Source organism: Mandrillus leucophaeus, unplaced genomic scaffold, assembly GCF_000951045.1.
Source record: "Mandrillus leucophaeus isolate KB7577 unplaced genomic scaffold, Mleu.le_1.0 Scaffold450, whole genome shotgun sequence".
NCBI lineage: Eukaryota > Metazoa > Chordata > Mammalia > Primates > Cercopithecidae > Mandrillus > Mandrillus leucophaeus.
This window is the reverse complement of record NW_012104810.1, coordinates 2,039,836-2,061,296: the sequence shown is the minus strand read 5'-3', so window position 1 is coordinate 2,061,296 and position 21,461 is coordinate 2,039,836. Positions and strand designations below refer to the sequence as shown.

The 21,461-nt window shown below is 35.3% G+C and overlaps 1 pseudogene; it reads left to right on the top strand.

Annotated features, from left to right (window-relative positions):
- The first annotated feature begins 6,257 nt into the window (after positions 1–6,257).
- LOC105549654 lies at positions 6,258–7,503 on the top strand (annotated as a pseudogene).
- Positions 7,504–21,461: the final 13,958 nt, after the last annotated feature.

The following is a 21,461-nucleotide window of genomic DNA, read 5'->3' as shown; positions in this document are numbered from 1 at the left end:
TTCTTCTTTTAATTCTTTGTGTTTGCTTACTATATTCCTGGGGTCTGTTTTAACATGCTTATATGTTCACAATTTTTATCTCTTGATAATAAACATTTTAATTGTGATGATAAATTATTTGTTTTTACTAACATATTTTTAAAACTTATTATGATAAAATTAATGTAGTCACTTCATTTCCTTTATGCGTCCTTTTTGCACAGCATGCCATCTTTAATTCCATCAGCATGTCAATTTATTTTCATATTGATGGGAATAGAACTGTGGATCATGTGTTTTCAGGGTAACCCCAACTCCATTTGCCAGTTTACTGATATCATTCTATTGTCCTCTGACTTACATAGTCTCAGAAAAAGAGTCTTTAGTATTTCTCACAATTTTCTCCTTTATATAACAATCCGTTTCCCCCGACAGCTTTCTTCAAGATTTTCTTCTTTATCTTTTGTTTGTAGAAGTTTAAATATGATATATCTAGGTGATATTTTTGGTGGGGTGCCTTTACTTATCCCATTTGGTTTTCGATGAGATTCTTGAATCTGTGGTGGCTCTTTATTATAATTTTGCAAAATCCTCATCCATTATGTGTTGAAATATTTTTTCTCCTTTTTTTGAGACACAATTATGCATATATTACAATGTTTAACATTGAATCATAGCTTTTGGTGGTCTTTTAAAATATTGTTGTTATTCTTTCTCCTTTTTTCTCTTTATGTTTCAGTATGGATAATTTTTAATGACCTCATATTGAAATTCATTAATTATTTCCTTAGGTATTTTGGTCTATTGAAGATTCTGACAGTGGCATTTTTCCAAATATATTTTTCTTACAATTTTTATAGCGTTTTCATTTAACTTTTCTTTTAGTTTTCATTTTATTTATGATACTTCCTATCTGATCTTGCAACTTTTTCATTAGCATCATTAACATATTTTAATCACAATTATTTTAAATTCTCTATCAGACAATTCGAATATTAGTATCATGCCTTTGTGTGCTGAGTAAAACAGCTTGACTCCTGAAAATGGCCACAACTTTTCTTCTACTGGGCCTTTAGTGCAAGGTGTTAAGTAATCTAACTAGGAGTTGGGTTGGGTTAAATGTTAGTTTTGTTTTGTTTTTGGTTGCTATGAGTACCCTCAGTGAACCACAGGTTTCAAATTCCTATAGCTACATCATGTGTTTATGGTACAGATTGAGTTTTTGGAGCAATGTCAGTTGGAGTATAAAATTTAGGTCTTCCGTTTATATTTGCCTCATGAAGGGTCCTTTGCATTCTCTTGATCCTTCTGTCCTTTTTCCAGGAATAAAATACCTTTGATTGTTACTCAAAACTTGTTAAATTGGTCATGAGGAGGGCAGTTGGAGGAGTCCATTCTCTGCGGCTCTGGATTAAACTTCTGTCTTAGGTATGACTATGTTCCCAAGTCTCCGGAATGTAGGCTGACTTTTTTCACCTACCAACGACTGTAGTTGTGGGCAGAGTACCTATCCTGCCCTTCTCCTAAGAACAGCCCCCCTCTCTTTCCCCTTTTTCCTTCCCACAGATGCAATTAGTCCTTACCAATGCCTTAAAAACAATGCTTTTTGTTCTTATACCTACCTACTAAGGCTTTTGCTTCACAGTGAGGGTATGCAAGAAAGATCTGGGTAGAATTTCTTGCACTTTTATACAGCTTCTGTTACCCAACCCCACCTTGCATTCCAATCAAAATTTTTAGGGATCTTTCTGATATCATCTGTGAGTAGAGTTTGTGTAAGTACGACTGCAAAAGGGTATGAACTTCCCCAGTTTCTGTGACTCCCAGGCCACAGGTTTATACTGTTCACCACTTCACATTCAGCTTTTAAAACTTTTTCAAATATTCTATTTGAACTCTTTTTACAGATTTCCAGTGGCTTGTAACCCAGATGAACAAGTACTCACATCTACTGTTTTCCAAGAAAAGTATTTTATCCTTAGATTTTGGCCAGTTTCTTGTTCTGCCTCCTTAGCTATGCAAGGAGTCTAAAAATAAAATCTGAATTTAAAGTTGACCTGATTTTTAAAATTATATAATGAAGTGACCTTTTTCTGTTATCTACATTTATAAGCAGAAACATACTTAATTTTAATTAGTAATTATTCCCATTTTTCAGTTTATTAAGACAGCTTAGCTATAGCCAACCAATTCCATTGTCCTTATAGTCATTATTTCAACTCTACTATTCTTCTCATCTAAACACAGCAAATATCTTTTCTCCACAAATTAACCATACCACTAGTTCATAAAGCTTACCACTGGTAACTCTTATAAATTACATAGCTATCTTTTTTCAGGAACTGTCTATACTTCATCTACCTGCAATGACAGTTTTCTCACTGTCAAGGCAGCAAGTGATTCAACTCCAAAATTTAACTTTAAATTTGCTTGTTCGATCATTTCTGACTTCAACATTCAAGTTGAATTACAAAGGAAATGGAATATGACACATAGGCAAGCATGCAGGAAATTTATAGGGAGTGCTGCTGGAATCAGTGTTCTTGAAATGGAGGAAAAGGTATGAGGATTACGAATATAGAAAATTTGAGTGCTATTCAGTTGCAACAAACGCCTCAGCTGACCCCACAAGGATTTTTGAAACTAGGATACCCTTCAGAGTTGTCCTAAATTGAGAGCAGGACTTCCATACTTCTATGTTGTTAGGTCATTGGAGGGGTCTGCTCACAGAAAGAGTCGTGACATTGGGAAAAGCAGTTTTCTACAGCTGAGACAATGTGAAAGAGAGCTTACAGTGAAGACTTGTTAATTGGCAAAATTTGAGTAGGTAGCTAGAATGACACCTTCATGCAAGAAAAGAGATCGATCTGGGTGGCATATTATATAGTCTCTACCATATTTACTTATTTTCTTTTCCTTTTAAGTAAAAGTATCCTGAAAATTAATAGAGTTATCATTATTAAGGATCTACAAATTAAAATACATATTCTGGTTCTATAGAGTCCACTGACTAGTTGGCAAGAGTGGAAGTAGGCAGGCAATAAAAATATTGCAGTGTGAACATTTGTATTATTACTAAGCTGGAACTTTTCTCTTCTGGAAAGTGTCCCTGCCTCCATCTGCCTTAAAAATAAAAGCCCCTGTGCCTATATAAATTTAATGTTTACTCCAATAAATCCTCACCCAAGAAGTTAGGATTGTGAACTAATAAATAACTTTACTGTTTGCTTGAAGAAATTATTGCAACAAAAGTATCTGAGTAAACTATTTGCTCACGTCTGAGCAAACAACTGTCAGACATTTTTCACACCTAAAGAAACAGCTCAGTTATTATGACAACAGTTCCATCTAGTCTTCAAAATCTTCACCCTTCCCTGTCTAGCAATCCTATACTATTGTGTAAAAACTTTATTCAGTTCCAAAACATTCCCCATCTCTAAAGACCCACTTTAAGCCACTTGAGCTGATATTTTAAAATCCCATAAATGCCCTTCACTAACATTCTGTCCTTGAGACACTATTGAGGCTGTATCCAGGTAGTGTGTTTTGTTGTTGCACAAATTTAATAAACAAAGATTTCCTTAATCAACAGACGTTTTGATGGTTTGTGGAAGAGACTATAATTATCCATTCTGGAAATCACTTCAAGATCTTCTTGGCATGGTTGAAGACCCTCAATTCAGAAACAGTGCATTATCCTGTCATCTAATAAGTATCCTATATGGGAACCTTTCTGATCACAATCGTAAATTATGCCCCACATTTAGCCTGAGCTATGATCTCTATTGTCTAGATAAGTTATAGCCTACAGGCTATAATTGTTCATTTATGTCTATGTCTTCTTTGCTGCCACACCAGCAGAGTCAGATAGGACAAAGACAATATGATCACCACAACTGAAAATATTTACTATTTACTCCTTTAGAGACAACATTACTGATCTCTTATTTCAAACCTGATGGCTGAGTTTATCTCCTGAGAATGGGGGAATCACTCCTCTATAAATCATTTGTTTATGTGTTCATGAATTGAAAACTCTTATCTTTGGTAAAAACATGTCAGTAGCAACACTCTAACTTTTCTCTCTGTTTGTCCTTGTCACTTTTTGTTTTGAGTCTTTTTAAGAGGGAGTTTATAGAGTGGGCATAGGTCCAAGAAGTCTGCCCCTTAAGATGGTCCCAGTGCTCATAAGATAAAAAAGTCTTATCATGTGTTAATCCTTACTAGGTAAATTTTGTCTTCCTTAATATTTCAAACTCATTGAAGAGTTTCCTATGTTTAGTATTTATTTGTTTTCTCTTTGTCTAGATCAGGAATTGCCACATTATAGCCTGTGGGTCACACCTTTCTTTTATGTGTATGGCTGTGAATTTACTTGGTTGCCTCTGTTCAGTGCTGGAGGTTTCATTGCACTATAGTTGGTGACGGTTGGTCTTTGGCCAGATTCTGGAGACATTTGATTTTACAAACACCATTTTTACCTGCTGCAGTTCTCTTAAAGTCTTATTAGTCTCTCAGCCAAACAGAGTGTTCTTCATGTTTTAATTCATGTACACATCTCTCTAACTGACATAACTTCACCAAGAACAATTTGGAAATACACTGCCAAGTTCAGGAATATTTTGATCTGAAGATGATTTTTCAATTTAGAACACAAAAGAGAAAACTCCTATGAGGAAATCCTTTTTATTATCTGTCTATAGGAGTAACATAGAAAACCTTTTTCTTTGTCTCCATATTTCAGAGATTAAAAATCTGTTACACTTTATTATTTTTGTTATTTTCTTATATATGTCATTATTTCCTCTTTGATAAATTAACTTTTTATAATGTGTACTGATACCAATTAACTGTGATATCCACAAGGCTTTTATCAATAATATTATTTTTGGCTTCCATGGTCACTCCATGGTAAGAGTATAATATTTGACTAAAATTAACTTATGATTTTCCTAAAATATGCCTGGCTGTGCGCAGTGACCAGACCTCGTGCTTGCTCACTCACTCACCCCTCGCCTGTCGCTCTGTGCCTGGCTCTCCCACAGCAGGCGTGGGATCCCGGCGGGTAGAAAGAGTGGATCGCAGCCTGCTAGGCCTAGTGGGCTGGGCAGAAGGAGCCCAGAGGACGAAAGCAATTCTCACACAGAGGTGCTGCAACCCACACAGGTTTCTGGCTGGCGCAGTGACACCCCAAGGATCCTGTGATAGTATTTTAAGCCCATCTGATCCTATTAGTCTTCTTGGGCAGTCATAATAAAATACCACAGATTGGATGGCCTAAACAACAAGAAATCAATTTTCTCGCAATTGTAGAGGCTAGAAGTCCACGATCAAGATGCTTATTTATTCCATTTCTGACGAGGCCTCTCTTCCTCAGTTGTACATGGCTTCCATTTTATGTAACCTCACATGGCCTTTCCTCGGTGCACTAAAAGAATGAGCAACCTCTCTGGTGTCTTTTCTTATAAAGCCACTAATCTTGTCGAAACAGTCCTACCATTATGACAGGATTTAACCATAATTACTTAATTAGAGGCTCCATCTTCAAATATATTTATGCTGGGAGTTAGAGCTTCATAACCTTTTTTTTTTTTTTTTTGAGGAGAGGGGCACACATTTTCCATCTTAATGAGATCTTGTCTAATTTAGGCAGCAAATGAAGCATTGAGCCAACAAAGTTGAAAGTTTATCCTAGCATTTGACACAAAGTAAAAACCAAACACCAGTATTTTGTGATCCAATGCACAACGAGAGAAAGGTAAAAGCAATTTACCTTACCTCACCCTACAACGAACTGGTTTGTTCATAACAAGAGCATTAGAAAAAACACAACAGGGCGGGCAGCCGGCCGCTCTCGGGTCCCATCCCAGTCCTCTGCGCGCTCTGGCTGCCCTGGCCCAGTCGCTGCTGGCCCCACCCAGGCGGCGCGCGCCGAATGAGTTCTGAGCCTCCTCGGCTCCCGGCTCTCTTGCCTAACGCTCGTGTTTATACAGCTGCTGGGCGACCTTTCCCGCGACAGAGGCTGTGACTTCATTCCGGAGCGCCCCGGGCTGGGGAGGCTCCTCCCTGGTTCGCAGAAACCGCAAGGGCGGGGAGGAGCAGAGCTCCGCCTGCGCCCGGGGTGAGCAGGGCTGGCACCGCGCAAAGCGCACCCCACCTCCCACGGGAGACTGATTTCGGCCTCCTGAGCTCTGGACCCCTGACTGTGGAGTGTCAGAGACGGAGGAGGACTTAGTGTTCTTGTCCAACCCCCTCCCCGCTTTTCACAGGTTGGGGAAATGGGCGCCTGGAGAACGGAAATTCAGTTATCAAAATTGACTCCAGAAGACAGAAACTAACAGAACAATAACAATGGAAGAAATTGAGAACATTGTCAGAAAGCATCATCATGCCAAACTCCAGGCTCAGATTGTGTTACAGGTTAAAACAAGTCAGTCCTTCATGAAAACGAAAGATCTTAAGCAACACGATGGATTCAGAAGCCTATGAAAAGAGGCCACCAGTACTAACATCTTCAGAACAAGATATATCACCTCATATTGCAAATGTTGATGAAATGAATCATTACTTGTGTGACGGCTGCGCAGCCTTCAACAACGTCGCAATCACGTTTCCCATTCAGAAGGTCCTCTTTCGACAACAGCGGTATGGCATCAAAACATGGGATGCAATACTTCAGTTGAGAAGGGATGGATTTCGAAACTTATATCCTGGAATCCTTCCCCTATTAATACAGACGACGACTACACTTGCAGTTTGGTCTCTATGAGGATTTATCCTGCCTTCTCCACAAGCATGTCAGTGCTCCAGAGTTTGCAACCTGTTGCGTGGCGGCAGTGCTTGCAGGGACAGCAGAAGCAATTTTCACTCCCCTGGAAATAGTTCAGACATTGCTTCGAGACCACAAGCATCATGACAAATTCACCAACACTTATCAGACCTTCAAGGCACTGAAATATAATGGAATTGGAGAGTATTATCGAGGCCTGGTGCCCATTCTTTTCCTGAATGAACTCAGTAATGTCTTGTTTGAGGCATTTGAGATCCCATTAAGGAGCATCTGCCTACCGAAACGACTCACAGTGCTCATTTGGTCAATGATTTTATCTGTGAAGGTCTATTGGGTGCCATGTTGGGATTCTTATTTTTTTCCAATTAATGTTGCAAAAACTCGCATACAGTCTCAGATTGGTGGGGAATTTCAGTCTTTCCCAAGGTTTTCCCAAAAATCTGGCTGGAACAGGACAGAAAACTGATAAATCTTTTCAGAGGTGCCCATTTGAATTACCACTGGTCCCTTATATCTTGGAGCATCATCAGTGCAACTTATGAGTAAAGATTATATGAAAAAACAACAGTTAAGTGTCATTTATCAACTAAATAGACCTTCTAAGAAGAATGCAGTTTGACCTCTTTGTTAATTGGCCAAATACAAGCTGGTGTCATAACTCCAGGCCACAGTGAGTTATGGGCAAAGCTATTTTGCTTATGCCTCAATAAAACAGAATAAAAGGTTTCAACAGGAAAATATAAGGGATTTGTTTTGTTTTGTTTTTGTATCATTACCTAAGAGCTTTAGACTAATTGCCTGGTAAGTAGCTGTCCATCTGATGGCCTTTGACAGGGAACTTAATCCCCAAAATAAGATTTTCTCAAACCAGTCTTGAAGTCTTCTGCATTGAAACCTAAGTGGCTGTGACCAGCCAGAGAGAAGGTCCTCAGGGGCCAGGGGCTCCTCAGGTTTCCTTTGTTACTCCCTTACTTGCTTCTCTGCCCTCAGGAGCAGCTGCAGAGGAGAGTCCTCATTAAGCACAAGCATATGACAACGGGGCAGAACAGAGAAGAAAAACAGCTTATTAGGTATAGGCTTTTCATGATAAATTGCTTGTATTCGTTTTGGAACTAAGTACCTATTGGATAGTCATTATACTATTTGTATTTAGATATGGTAGATTAAGGAGCTATAAAAGTTCCCATTTTGCTTTCTAGGTTTGAAGTTTTCTATTTGATTCTGACTGTGACTTTCAACCCTTCCAAAATATCCTTATGTAAATGTCACTTATTTCATTGCCAAAAGATGAAGGGACTTAAATTTTGTTATAGGTGTTCCATCCTGTTAAAAAATTTTCATATTAATTTTGAATAGATCAAACTCTGGTTAGCGTGGTTTCTTTGAATTATTGGGGCCATCTCAGCAAAAGTCTGTGGTTATTTTTCCCCTGAGTAGGAGTTTCTCATATTTAAGCATCCTGTTCTCTTAAAACTCTCCTTTTAAAAAATAAACACTTCCGTAACGTTTTGTTTTGGAAGTCTATTAATGTAATCCCACTTTTTCCCTCCTAGTATCTAAATGTTACAGAGAGGGGAAAAGGCTCAGGACAGTTTTCCTCCTGCAGTGTTGGCTGTCTTTTATTTTACCCTTGGAAATAGAGACTCCGTTAGGGTTTTGACATTTTGGGAACCCAGTTTTACCATTGTGTTAGTAAAACAGTAAGATAGTTTGAGAGCATATGCTCTAAATGAAGACATTTGAAGAGTTAGTTTGAATTCTAAAAGTAGGCAATAGCCAAATAGCATTTTCATCCCTTAGTAGACAAAAACTTCTTTGTCAAAGGAATTGGAAAATGTGAAAATATTTTTTCCAGATAAAGCAAAATGATTCATATGCCACTTCCAACTGACTAATGAAATATAAGAGACAGACTGAAAAAGTGGATTATGAATCTTAAAACCCTTTCTGTAAATATGTAAAGATTGATTTCCAGCATCTGACATGATGGTAGGTTTCTTGTTAACCAGTTGTTCTTCTTTCTGGGTAATTGCATGTGAATATTTGCACATACTGACCAAAATAAAATCAAGGCCTCAAGTTGGTAGTTTACTGAAACTGTCTGGGCAAATCATCCATAAAAGCTGTTTGCCTCTAAATGCAGTATGGCTGGTTAAATACAGTGAACATCCTTCTTTCAGCTGTAAAGGATGAAGCATGTTAAGCATTAGCCAGGCAGTAATGAAGCTACATAACCATACAGCAACTCTGTCTGACAATGTTGTGCTGGATATTGCAGTTTACATTCAGGTTGTAGATATAAAGATTTAAACAAATAATTTGGCACCAAATAAATATGAGTAGCATCCTTTGGCCTATTAAATAGAGTCAGGATTTGAAGGGAGTTGAGTTTGAGAAATGAATGAATAAAGGCACCTTGGTGCCTGACCCACTCATTCATGTGTGTGACTCCGAGCACTGACAGGCATGTCCAGTTACTCAGCACAGGGCAGGTGGGTTAGCCTGGGGTAATACCTTGGCCCTGGGAATAGATACCATTGGGCCTTTGGTTTTGTTGGGCTTCCTTTTGTCTTTACACTCCATACAGATGGTAGAAATCTGAGTTCTAAAGCACTTTTGTGAAATACAAGCTAAGTGAGAATTCTAAGGAAAATGCTTTAGTTTCTGCCATCTCAAATAAGTAGCGTTTAAAAACAATTATTAATAAATACTTTTAATAATTTTTAACTCAGTATAAAGATTTTTTAATTTCGTTGTCACTCTTTACAGCTTTTGAAGGCCAAACTGCAAATGCATTAGCAGGGATGGTTTTGTGTTGTCCTATAGACTTCTTAAGTTTGACAAAAAATTTACAGAACTTGTAACCAACAGCTTTGTCTGAACTTGAAGTCAAAATGTATTGTTAGTAAGAGATTCTAACTGTTGTTTTTACCTTCAATGTGAACTAGTGTGGTTATAATTTTGAAAAGGCAGGCCAGCGCGATGGCTTCTGCCTGTAATCACAGCACTTTGGGAGGCCGAAGTGGGCAGATCACTTGAGGTCAGGAGTTTGAGACCAGCCTGGCCAACATGGTGAAACCAAAAAATTAGCCGGGCATGGTGGCAAATGCCTGTAATCCCAGCTACTCGGGAGGCTGAGGCAGGAGAATCACTTGAACCCGGGAGGTGGGAATTACAGTGAGCCAAGATCTCACCACTGCACTGCAGCCTTGGCTACAGAGTGAGACTCTGTCTCAAAAAATAAATAAATAAATAAATAAATAAATAAATAAATAAATAAATATAAAAAATTAAAAAGGCAAACATGATTGAATATCTGAATAACTTTAAAAGTGGCCTTTCTGTTACGTATGTGGCACAAACGGCTCATGAGTGCAGGACACTTATGGTCTTGTGTCTTATACTTCATGTCTGATGCCACCAGAAATGTTACGAATTCTGTGTTTAACACACTGAGAGTGGTATGAGCCCTCAGGACTGCACCACAGAGTAAACACAATCTTTATATGGTGGCGAATATGTTTGTCTTTCTTGTTTCATTTGTGTTTGGGGACAAAATCGATGTTTTCATCTAAATAGTCAATATTCATCCTAACGTGGTTGGCTGTATAATCACCGGCTATATTGTGAACTGTGCAATAAAACAGAATCGTGTGTGTACATAATTACCTTTGGATACCTGAAAGTCCCAAGCTCGGTTATAATGTAATACTCAGTATAAGGCTGTGCAAACATGTAAGGGAATAATGGTGATCAATGGGATATATTAAATGAGATCTAGAGGGCTTTGAGTGAAACCAATCATGTTGAACTAACACTGGTTCAGTGCAGATGAAGTAGAGTGAGGGGTATGCAGTCATAAAATGAAGGGTGGACAGGAGATTACATTTGAAGAAAGGGTAAGCACTCAGACTTGGTTTCTTTTAAATTAAAATATTTATTTTCTCATGTGCAAATGCATGTTAAAGACTTAATCGGGCATTCTCTTGAACTTTGAGGATTTTTAGTTTTTAATGCTATCTTTGCTTAATATTAAATATGTGTTGCCTAATGGCTCCCAAATTGTGTGGGAGTCTCTACATGTTTCCTCTTAAAGGTTCATTATTAAAAGTGGTTAAATGCATAATGCTATTTTTGTTTGATAGTTTGAGTTTTATGACCATATGAGTTTAAATAAAATCTGTTAAATGTTTCCGAGTTAACACCTTTTTTTTTTTTTTTTTGATAATTTGGAATAAAGTTTGTTTTTTAAGACCCACCCAAAAAAAGAAACAAAAGACACGACAAAATTTTTAAGTCACCTGTGAAAAATAAATGTAATTAACACTGCACACTTATTAATTGCTTCAATCTGATGACAATTACTGAAAGGCTATCAACATTATTGTTTCATCTATGTGGAAATCATATTCTCCTCTGGTCAACTTTGGATGCACCTAATGATATGGGTAATATATTATGTGAAAAATAGAGCCCACATCTGAACTTACAAACACATGACTGAAAATTTTTGAATTTTCCACGGGGTCACATCAGGAGATTGTAGAAATTTGCTATCTCAAGAAGCTTATTAAGGCAATTCAAAGATTGTTTGTTGAGTTAAAAATCAAAAATAACGAGAGGATATAATTGGAGAACTTTTATCATTCATCTCACCGTGTCAGAAGGATTTCCCAGAAGAATAAGTGAAGCAAATACAATTTATTTCTAATATTTTTCAACATTAGGGCATGTAAATATCATATGTATTTAGAGAATTTCAAATTAAAATAACAATAAGATACCACTACACACCTATTAGAATGGCTAAAATCCAAAACACTGACAACATCAATGCTAGTGAGGATGTGGAGCAACGGGGACTCCCTTATATTGTTGGTGGAAATGCAAAATGTATAGTCACTGTAAAAGACAGATTAGCATTTTCTTAAAAAACTTGACATGCTCTTACCGTATGATCCAGCAATCACACTCTTGAAACTTGTGTCCACACAAAAACCTGCACACAAATGTTTATAATAGCTTTATTTGAGTTGCCAAAACTTAGAAGCAACCAAGATATCCTTCAGTAGGTGAATGAACAAATAAATTGTAGTATATCCAGACAAAGGAATATTATAGCACTAAAAGGAAATGAACTGTGATACTGCAAGAAAAAGGAACTTTAAAAGCCAATCTGAAAAGGTTACCCACTGAATAATTTCAACTACATGACATTCTTAAAAAGGTAAAACCATGAAGGCAGTAAAAAACAAAAACTAAAAAAAAAAAAAAAAAAAAAAAAAATCAACGATTTGCAGAGATTTCAGGATAAGGAGGGGTGCATAGGTGGAGCACAGAGGATTTTTAGGGCAGTTAAACTATTTTATATGATACTAAAATGGAGTATATATGGCATTACACATTTGTCAAGACCCAAAGAATGTACAGCACAAAGAAGGATCCATCAGGTAAACTTTGGACTTTGGGTGGTAGTGATGTGTCAGGGTTGGTTAATTTTTTATAACAAATATACCACACTGGTGCAACATGTTCAATGGGAAAGCTGTCTGTGTGGGTTTTGGAGCAGGGAAGATAGGAAAGGAGATGTGGAAACTCTCTGTACTAACTTTCTGTTCACTTTTGCTCTGAACCTAAAACTACTCCAAATGTTAACTCAATTAAAAATATTAGGTCAGGAAAAGGCACTCTTTTTTTTTTTTTTTTTTGTTTTCAATCACAACTTTTTTTAGATGCACATGCCATTCAAATGTATGCATGACTAAAGGGATCTAAGCAAAACTTTTATAATGAATTATGATTTTCTCAGATCGTCTGATCAGTTGGCACAACTGTGTATACTGTACCTGTCTCTCTTTATTATAATTATACTTTAGGACAGTGGTGCCCAACCTTTTTAGACTGGGACTGGTTTCATGGAAGACAATCTTTCCACGAATGGGGATGGAGAGATAGTTTTGGAATGAAACTGTTCCACCTCGGATCATCAGGCATTAGTTATATTCTCATAAGAAGTGTGCAACCTAGATCCTTCACATGGGCAGTTCACAATTGGGTTCACATTCCTATTGTCTTCTCTGCTGATGATCTGACAGGAGGTGGAGCTCAGGCAGTAATGCTGGCTTGCCTGCCTCTCATCTTCTGGTATGCATCCAAGTTCCTAACAAGCTAGGGACCAGTACTGGTGGTCCATGACTCAGTGATTGGGGACCCCTGCAACTTCTAACAGAGGTGATGTTAGAAGCTGAATTTTTATCAGACAAGTGGGAATGCTTTAATCTCCTTTTCCTTTCTCTTTGTTTGTTCCTTTCTTCCTTATTTTCCCCTTTTCGACTCATACTCAAATGATTTAAAGCAGTATGTTTATAATTTTTGTTTTTATCTTACATCAAATTGCTGCATTCTATCTAGCATTTCAAAATTGCATTAGATTAACACAGAATAATAACTTTGGTCTTCATGGACCTCTTTGAGTCCATGGCCAGGTATTACAGGATTCATTAAACTTTTGTAATTTATCATTATATTTTTGTTTAAGTGAACATCTACTTTTTCTAAATAGAGGGTCCATATATTTCATCAATTTTCAAAGGGACCTAGGACACCAAATTGATTCAGAAATACATGCTGTTGTTCTTTCCCATGATTTCATTCTATTTGCTTTGATAATTACATTTTTATTCAAAGTTTGATACATTATATATGTTTGTATAAGAAACTCTAGTTATATTTTGCCTTTCTCAAGTCAAGGTGAATTGCAATAAAAAGTGGTTAAATTCTAGTTATCTAAAATGACTTCTGACTCTCACCAATGGTGATCTTATCTTCGTGGACAGCAATAATGTTACCAGCAAGAAAGTATCAGGTTGGTTTCTAATACATAAGAAAACATCATCTTTAATTGGTACAAATTTCTAATCTATGAATTTAATTATATAGAATTATTAGTACCATATTATCAACAAATAACCTATTGAGGAAATGAATTATATTTTAATTCAAATACCTCTGCTTTTAGTCTCCAGTCAGTTTTATTGTTCTTTTATTATATGTATTTCCCTGTAATATATGCCATCTTGTATCAGAATATTTGGATTGCTTTTTAGAGTGTATTTATATACTTTTTATAACATTGTCGTTTCAACAATTTTCTTGACTTTAAAAGACTCTAAGTATGGTCAAAATTTAGATTCAAAAATTATTAGTGACCTGCCAATCTAAGAAAAATGGTACTTCGTAACTTACAATGTTTGTAGTTTTGAAAGTACAATGTTTGATGGTTCTGAAACTCATTTAGACAAAAGCATTTTAATAATTGAAAAATTTATAAATTACTCTCTATAACAGTGCTATGTCCAGATCTCTTTGTTTTCATTTAACAAAAAAGAATAGTGTGTCATAAAAAGTTTCGTTAAATGCCTCTTGTCAGCCAGATTCCTAAATATACTTAGACATTAATCTTAATAGAAATTACTGACAGGACAGTCTGAATATCAGGGCTGTCTTGTATCCTGCTAATTTCAAAAGATATGTAGCTCAAGTGCAAGCATTCTATTGTATTCCAAATGAAAGTTGCCAGGATCCTACAGGGACATTTAATAAGCTCAAAAAAGCCTACGTTATGACTCATTACAACCATAAAAATGGAAAGGAATATTTCTACTGCTGTTTGCCTACTGTTTTCATTCTGCAATTCTCCAACTACCCAAGACTATTAAAAATGAAGAAAAAAAATTCTGTGCATTCTGAATCTCTGAAATTAAAATTATATCTAAGGTTTTACATTCTATTGAGCATCTTACCTTAGTTCTTAATTAATTTATGAGGAGGCCATTTCAGCTATTTTGGTAGAAGCTTGAAAAATTGATTTGTGATACTCCATTTTGTTTATTTCATTTACTGGTTGTATTGTGATATACAGATCAGTTGACCGTGCCTGCCTCTATAATAAAAATTTTAAGTTGTATTTATGTAGCAAGTTGATACATTTTGCTTCAGCGTCTCATAAAGAACACTTTATACTATTTCAGCAGTGGTGGATAAACTTAATAGTATTTTATAATTTTTTAAAATTATTTACTGGATAAAAGAAAATAAAAATTAAAAATTAGCATGATTGTGTAAAATAATTTTGATGTATTCTACCTCAAAAAAAGTTACATTTTTAAAAATCAATACAAGAGGTAGAGAAGCTGTCCAATTTTATTTTCATAATTTCTATTTAAGCACTTTTTAAATGATCTATAAATATTTTTAAACTGTTGTATTATTGGGCAAAAATGAAATCTGAGGAGACAAGTACATTAGTATAATAATATGATGATTAAGTTAAATCTTTATCTTTAAAATAAAATTCAAGGCCATTATAGATCATGGAAGACATTCAATAAGTTATAAATAGTTATGAAACAGAGTATTTGCTCTCAGAAATAAAATGTAGCATCAAGTATAAATAAAATATTAAAATTAAAAATATTAAAGAGTTAAAAAGATTACACCATATACAATTAATTTACTAATTAAAATTTCAGGCAATAATTCTCTGAGAATGGTAATAGCTCGAGGAACTAAATAGTTCTGGAATGACTTCAGGGAAAGTAGTTGGACTTCAATTAGACCTTGAAAGATTTATAGGTTTGGACAATGAAGTTGAATGGTGGTGACAAACAGATGTTATTAAAAGAGAAGTGCAAAGTCAAAATTGTGCACAATATTTTGAACATTTAAAAAAACTGATTAAATCAGAGTCTTTTTCAGGAAGTAGTAGAGGCCACAATTTAAAAGATACAGTAAGATAAAATAACAATGCTTTAAATAATTAATTTACACATGACATTAAAAGCAATGAACAATAATTAAAATTTTTTGACTAAGTGGCATGATGAAAAAATATTTGTTAGGACAATTTAAAAAGAATCAGTTTCATAGGAAGAACTGAGCATTGTAATAGTCATGTATTATTTCTCTGGATTATGTATCCTGTTGATTGTTATTCTCTAGATATGCGGTAAAGCAATTTAATTTGAATATCATTTACTATCCCAGATATTGATAGTTTTTGTATACTGTGAGTTTGGCGTAAGAATATGCAACTAATAGGCAAAGATTCAGTACAAATATGACAGGATTACTTAATATCATAATCTTTATGTTTTTCCAGATATTTTAAAAACAACTGCAAAAGATGAATTTGAATTTAAATTCTCAGTCCATTGGCTGTGTTGGGAGACAGCAAAATTGGCTAGAGGACTGTGGAGGCAATTCAAATGAAATAAACGAGTGTGTTAATTGGATTCATGGTAAGATTGAAGTGGGGAAGATAGACTAAGACAAACAGAACATAAGTTTAGATTAAATGGATGTGGTAAAAGAGGAGAGGAATGAGTCAGAGGTGAACTCAAGTATTCTAGCTTGAATAACCGACTGAATAACCATGCCACCAAATGAAATGTTAATTATTGAAGTTGAGATTAATTTTAGGAGAAAAGATAAGTACTTTTTCAGTATGCTGTGCTTAGAGAAAATTGTGGCATGAAGAAAACTCTGGGAACCCTCAACAGTTAAGAGATGATTGTTGGAAGAAGCTATGAAGAACTGAACAGGAGAGGTTATAGAAAGTTAGGAGGAAAAGCAGGAGAGCACAGATCTCATGTGAGCTAAAAGAGGAGTGTTTCACAGAGTAATGAGTGATGAATGATGTCGAATGTGGCAGAGATGCCCCATAACATAATGGCTGCCAAAATAATGAAGCGTTCTAGTGAAGTATTAATTTAATGAGGCCCTTAGGTACAGTTTATAGGAAATTGGTGAATGTTTTTCTTTGAGGGAAAAAAAAAAATCCTTGATTTATATTCATTACAATGCACTGCAAGGATAGGATGCTCTATTTATTGTAATAAATTGTCTCTAGTGCACATTGAACTTCCCAGTTAATTAAATAACACCATAATTCATTTCTATTTATGTTTTAGTGTTTTCCCTGGTGGAATCTAAAACATCCTTAATATCTTGGATCAGAATGTATAGTGCATTTTTGGAGCTATATTAACTCCTTCCTCTTCAATCAATGCATCAAAGGCAATAATACACGTGGTAAAGCCTACAGATGTAGGCAAATTGGACTTATCGATCTGTATGATCAAGGACAGTTTTACATTAATTGTAAAAATGACTTCCTAAGAGAGTCAGTTCTGTTAATGTGTAAATTACTTCCTGCGAGAATTGAATTATTTTTGAGTCAACAGTAATGTTTGCAGGTCATGATTAGTTGTTGACATAGGCCAAGTTTACATAATATCCACAAAAGAAATGTTAAAAAGAGAGAATAGTGGGACTTTAATTCATGCAGACATATTAGCATGTATAAATTTGCACACACACACATGCACACACACATGCACACACACACACAGACATAATGAGAATGTAAGATAACAAGGTTCCAAATTTCCTGTTCTCTTCTGACCAAGTTTCTTTGTTCACTTCCTGATTGAAGAGTAGATAACAAATTGATTTAACAAATGTACACTGATTGTGTACTGTGATCCTACACTATTCTATACTCTGGGGATACAGCAGGAAACATAGCATATATTTCCCATCGTCATAAAGCTTATAATTAGTAGGGGTTAAAAATAAATAGAATAAGTAAATAAATAACAATATTAGTAAGTGGCATGAAGGACCTAAAATGAAGGAATTTAATAGAAACTAATGGGTTGATAGTGTTTAACATAAATTGGATAATATATTTTAATTGCCCATCCATCATCCACTCTGTTACTCCACCTCCATATAACCCCAGTATCTAACCTCCTGACCTCATTCAAACACTGGTCACAGGGGAAGATGACTCCTTTTAGAGCTCCAGCACACAGACAGTATGTAGTTGAGTACTAGTTAATATACCAAGATGTCTGAATGAAAAGTCTGTACTGTTAACCAGTATTTTGTTTCTAACAGGCCAGACATCCATCAGTAACAATAAATGAAAGAACTTCTCCTTAATTTCAATATTTTTAAATGTTAAAAAAAACAACTATGTGTTTAAAGTTAGTAAGAACATTAAAAATCTTATAATTAAAGTGATATTAATTTTCACTAATGACATATGACACTTATTTTTCTGTATTTTTCCTATGTTACATGGATACATTTTTGTCCCTTTATAGTTCTGTATTGGATATCATTTCCTTGTATTAGGCCTGCATTAATATTTTAAAATAATATTATTTCTATGTTGCTTTACACATTTTATTAAAATTATCTACAGTTTGCCACACATAGAAACAGGCCACAGTTTATTAAAATTTATTCCACTGTATTGTTAGAGCTTCTATCCAGTAAAAAAAAAAGTCTAAAACTAATAATAATTGGTGAACAACCCATTGTTTTTCACTTTTATGATAATATAGCTTTCCACAGATTCTTTCTTTTGTTCATCTGTGTTCTCTGCAATCCCTGTAGCAGCAAAAGAGTTTATACTACTTGGTGAAAGAGTAACTTCAGTTTCAGTTAGTTGAATAGAAATATGAATTCTGTGGCACTTTCTCTGTAATACTGCTCAATATTCCCTCTGATAACATCAGGGCATGGGTTTGCTATTTACTCCTTTCTAATATGCAGAGTACACTAAAGTCTAGAAGAAAGAAGAGGTTACTGAGAATGAAGGATTTGTGGACATCTATACACTTTAACAATGAAAATACCTCTCTTCTTTAAAGGATTTCGTATTGATGCCATTAAACCTGTCTTTGAAACTAGTTTACATACATGATTTTGTATGTGGTCAAGTTAGCGTTAGCTCTATCAAACTCCTCTTTTTTCTGTCTTCTGAAAACAGGCTCTTATTTTAAGATCATGGGAGTAAGCATAAATCTCAGTGGAACTATTCATGTTTCTTGGATTCAATTCCATTACTGGCTCGAATTCTTTACTCCTTCTGGATTCATACTCTTTGCTGTGTGATCCTTTAGTCCCTTTACAAGAAGGATCTTAAAGAAGTGCAGTATATTTACTATCATTTCCCTTAACTTTGGATTTAGTCATGTGACCATGTGAATTGCTTTGATCAATAAAATGAAGTAGAATAGACAGTGTGCTAGATAGTATCCTAGACCCAAAGAAGCCTTGTATGTTTCTTCTTGCCATCTTGTGACTCTGCCATCACCATGAGAAAAGCATATCTAAGCTAGAAGGAGGATGATAGTTGTGTGGGGAGCAGAGCTGAGCTGACTAGACCAGATGAACTGCCCTTTGAACTTGTGAGCTTAATAAATGCTGGTGTATTGAGATATGGTTGGTTCTTTATGCAGCATTATTTGGTTTCATTTAAGTGATATATATCTCATACATCTGGTCTTGATGATAAGTTAAATATGAACAATGAAACAGAAGTAGGATAATCTGAGTCCTTCCCTGGAATTTTATATACCAAAACATAGAAAAATAATCCTTCATCATCTAGGATCACTACAGTGTATGGATCCTGCATATTTTTATGGTCCCCGTAATAAAGAGAAAAGCACCCATAGTAGTGGAAAATGATGTTGACAAAAAGGGATAGGCAGAGATAGAGACAGAAAAAGAGAGATTTCCAACATTTGTGTCACTCGAGTCTGTTATTCTTAATACCATTTCCATTCTCTTTTTCAGTGGTGAAAAAGCCTGAGCAATATTGCAAGACCCACATCACGGAATGTGAAACTGCTTGGGTTAAGGCCCTGAGAGTTGACAGATCCTGAGCTAGAAAGATAAGTTTCTTCTCTCTGTCCTCTGCAAGGGATTCAAACCAGTGACTGCATGGTGGTTTAATCTTTTCCCCTCTTATTTACACTATATTAATTATGTTTTATTTTTAAGTCTTTAGAGTACCTAGAAGTATATTATTTATATGTAATATGGAACTCAAATTTTATTTAGTCCATGTGTATAGACAATTGTCTAATGCAGTTGGTTAAATAGAATGTTCTATGTCTTCAAAATGACAACCTTGTTATATATTAAATATCATATATATTTAGGTTTGTTTTGTTTTTCGATTGTCTGCTTTATCTTTGCCCTGCCTTCAGCTGGTACCAATTGTTTTAACTACTGTATTTTTGTACTTGATAGATATGTTTATGCATATTTATACAAATATTTTTTATGACCATTTCTCCACCATTCTTCTTTTTCACTTTAAAAAAATATTCTTAATATTTTCTCTTGGCTAAATTTTAGAGTCAGCTTGACAAGTTATTTAAAAGGTTTTCTGTGTTGAATTTATAAATTACTATGGTGACAATAGATGCTTTTATAATATTAAATCTTCACAACCAGGAATATATTCTCTCCATTCCTTCAGTTTCTATTTTATTTTCTTTTGTAGCCTTATATATTTATTCATTTCATTCTTACACATCATTTCTTAAAAAGAATTATATTTTGAAAACTTTGTAGAAAAATGGTGATTGAATTTTGTGTGCTACCCTTTGTGAGCTGAAGTAATTTACAATAATACAACAGGCTTCAACTTAAGGAGGCCATTTGAAAGCAAAAACGAGAGAGAGAGAATTACATCACTTTTCTAATAAAGGTTATTTTGCCACTGGTCAATGCTTCTAGATAGCTGACAAGTGGGGAGACTAGAAATAGTGATGTTTGGGAAAGCCAGAGGGATATGAGGAAACCTATTTCTTCCAGACTTATTCTTAAGCTATTCCCTTGTGAATTATTCTTTCAATAAATAAAATCCACTTGGAAGTATCCTGTGGGACATAAAGCCAATTAATACTGTTTTTCCAAGGCAGTGTGTTGTTTCATGTTAGTCTGTGGTAGAAACCAAGAGAGAAACTGTTGATTAGAAAGATGTATGGTTGATTGGAAAGAAGAAAATCACAAGTTTAGTACCCAGACACAAGCATTGCTGTCTCAGCAAGAAGTCTAATACTGAATGTTTGGCAATGGAGTCCTCCAGATTGAAAATGACAGATGGTCATTTAAGTGTTAAGGGACAAGCATTGAGAAACCTCAATTCCGGCCAAAACAAGTCCAATATTTCTCATCACATAACACATCACCTTCGTGCTTAAAACTGTTTCATGGGAACATAGACATCTACATGATATTACTTTCGAAATAAGAATCTGTTGTTCTGTTTAGTGTTACGTGGACAGTACATGAAAGAACATTCAAGCTAGGAAAACACAGCTAAAAGAAACTTTTCAGCCTAGCGCTCTCTCCACCTCCAGGAACATGATTAAAAAATAGACGTACTGTCACATATCTGCCAGTGTATGGAATATTTTTTCTGCCTATTATATTGCTTCCTATTTCCTTAATTTTTGTATAAAAATTGTATGATGATTATGATTGCATTTTGTTCTGTGGTGGAAAATTTTGTCATTTGTTAAATAGTTTGCCATGTCAAGAGAAGATAAAAATTATGGGTCCAAAGATGGAATGCTGGGGGAAAGTTTTACTGTTAAGTAGAAAACCCAGATTAGGGTATATGAGATGAGGGTGAAGGATGAAAAGAGAGTGTGTTCTTTAAAAGCAGAAACAAACAAACAGTCTCTGTCCCATGTTTATAAAACAAAGTCTCAGAGTGATGCTGACTGGCTAACAATATTTGGACAAAATGCTGAACATGTGGATAAGTTCTTGTTTGCAATATTTCCAAGAAATGGTCTTTACAGCTTACATGAAATGA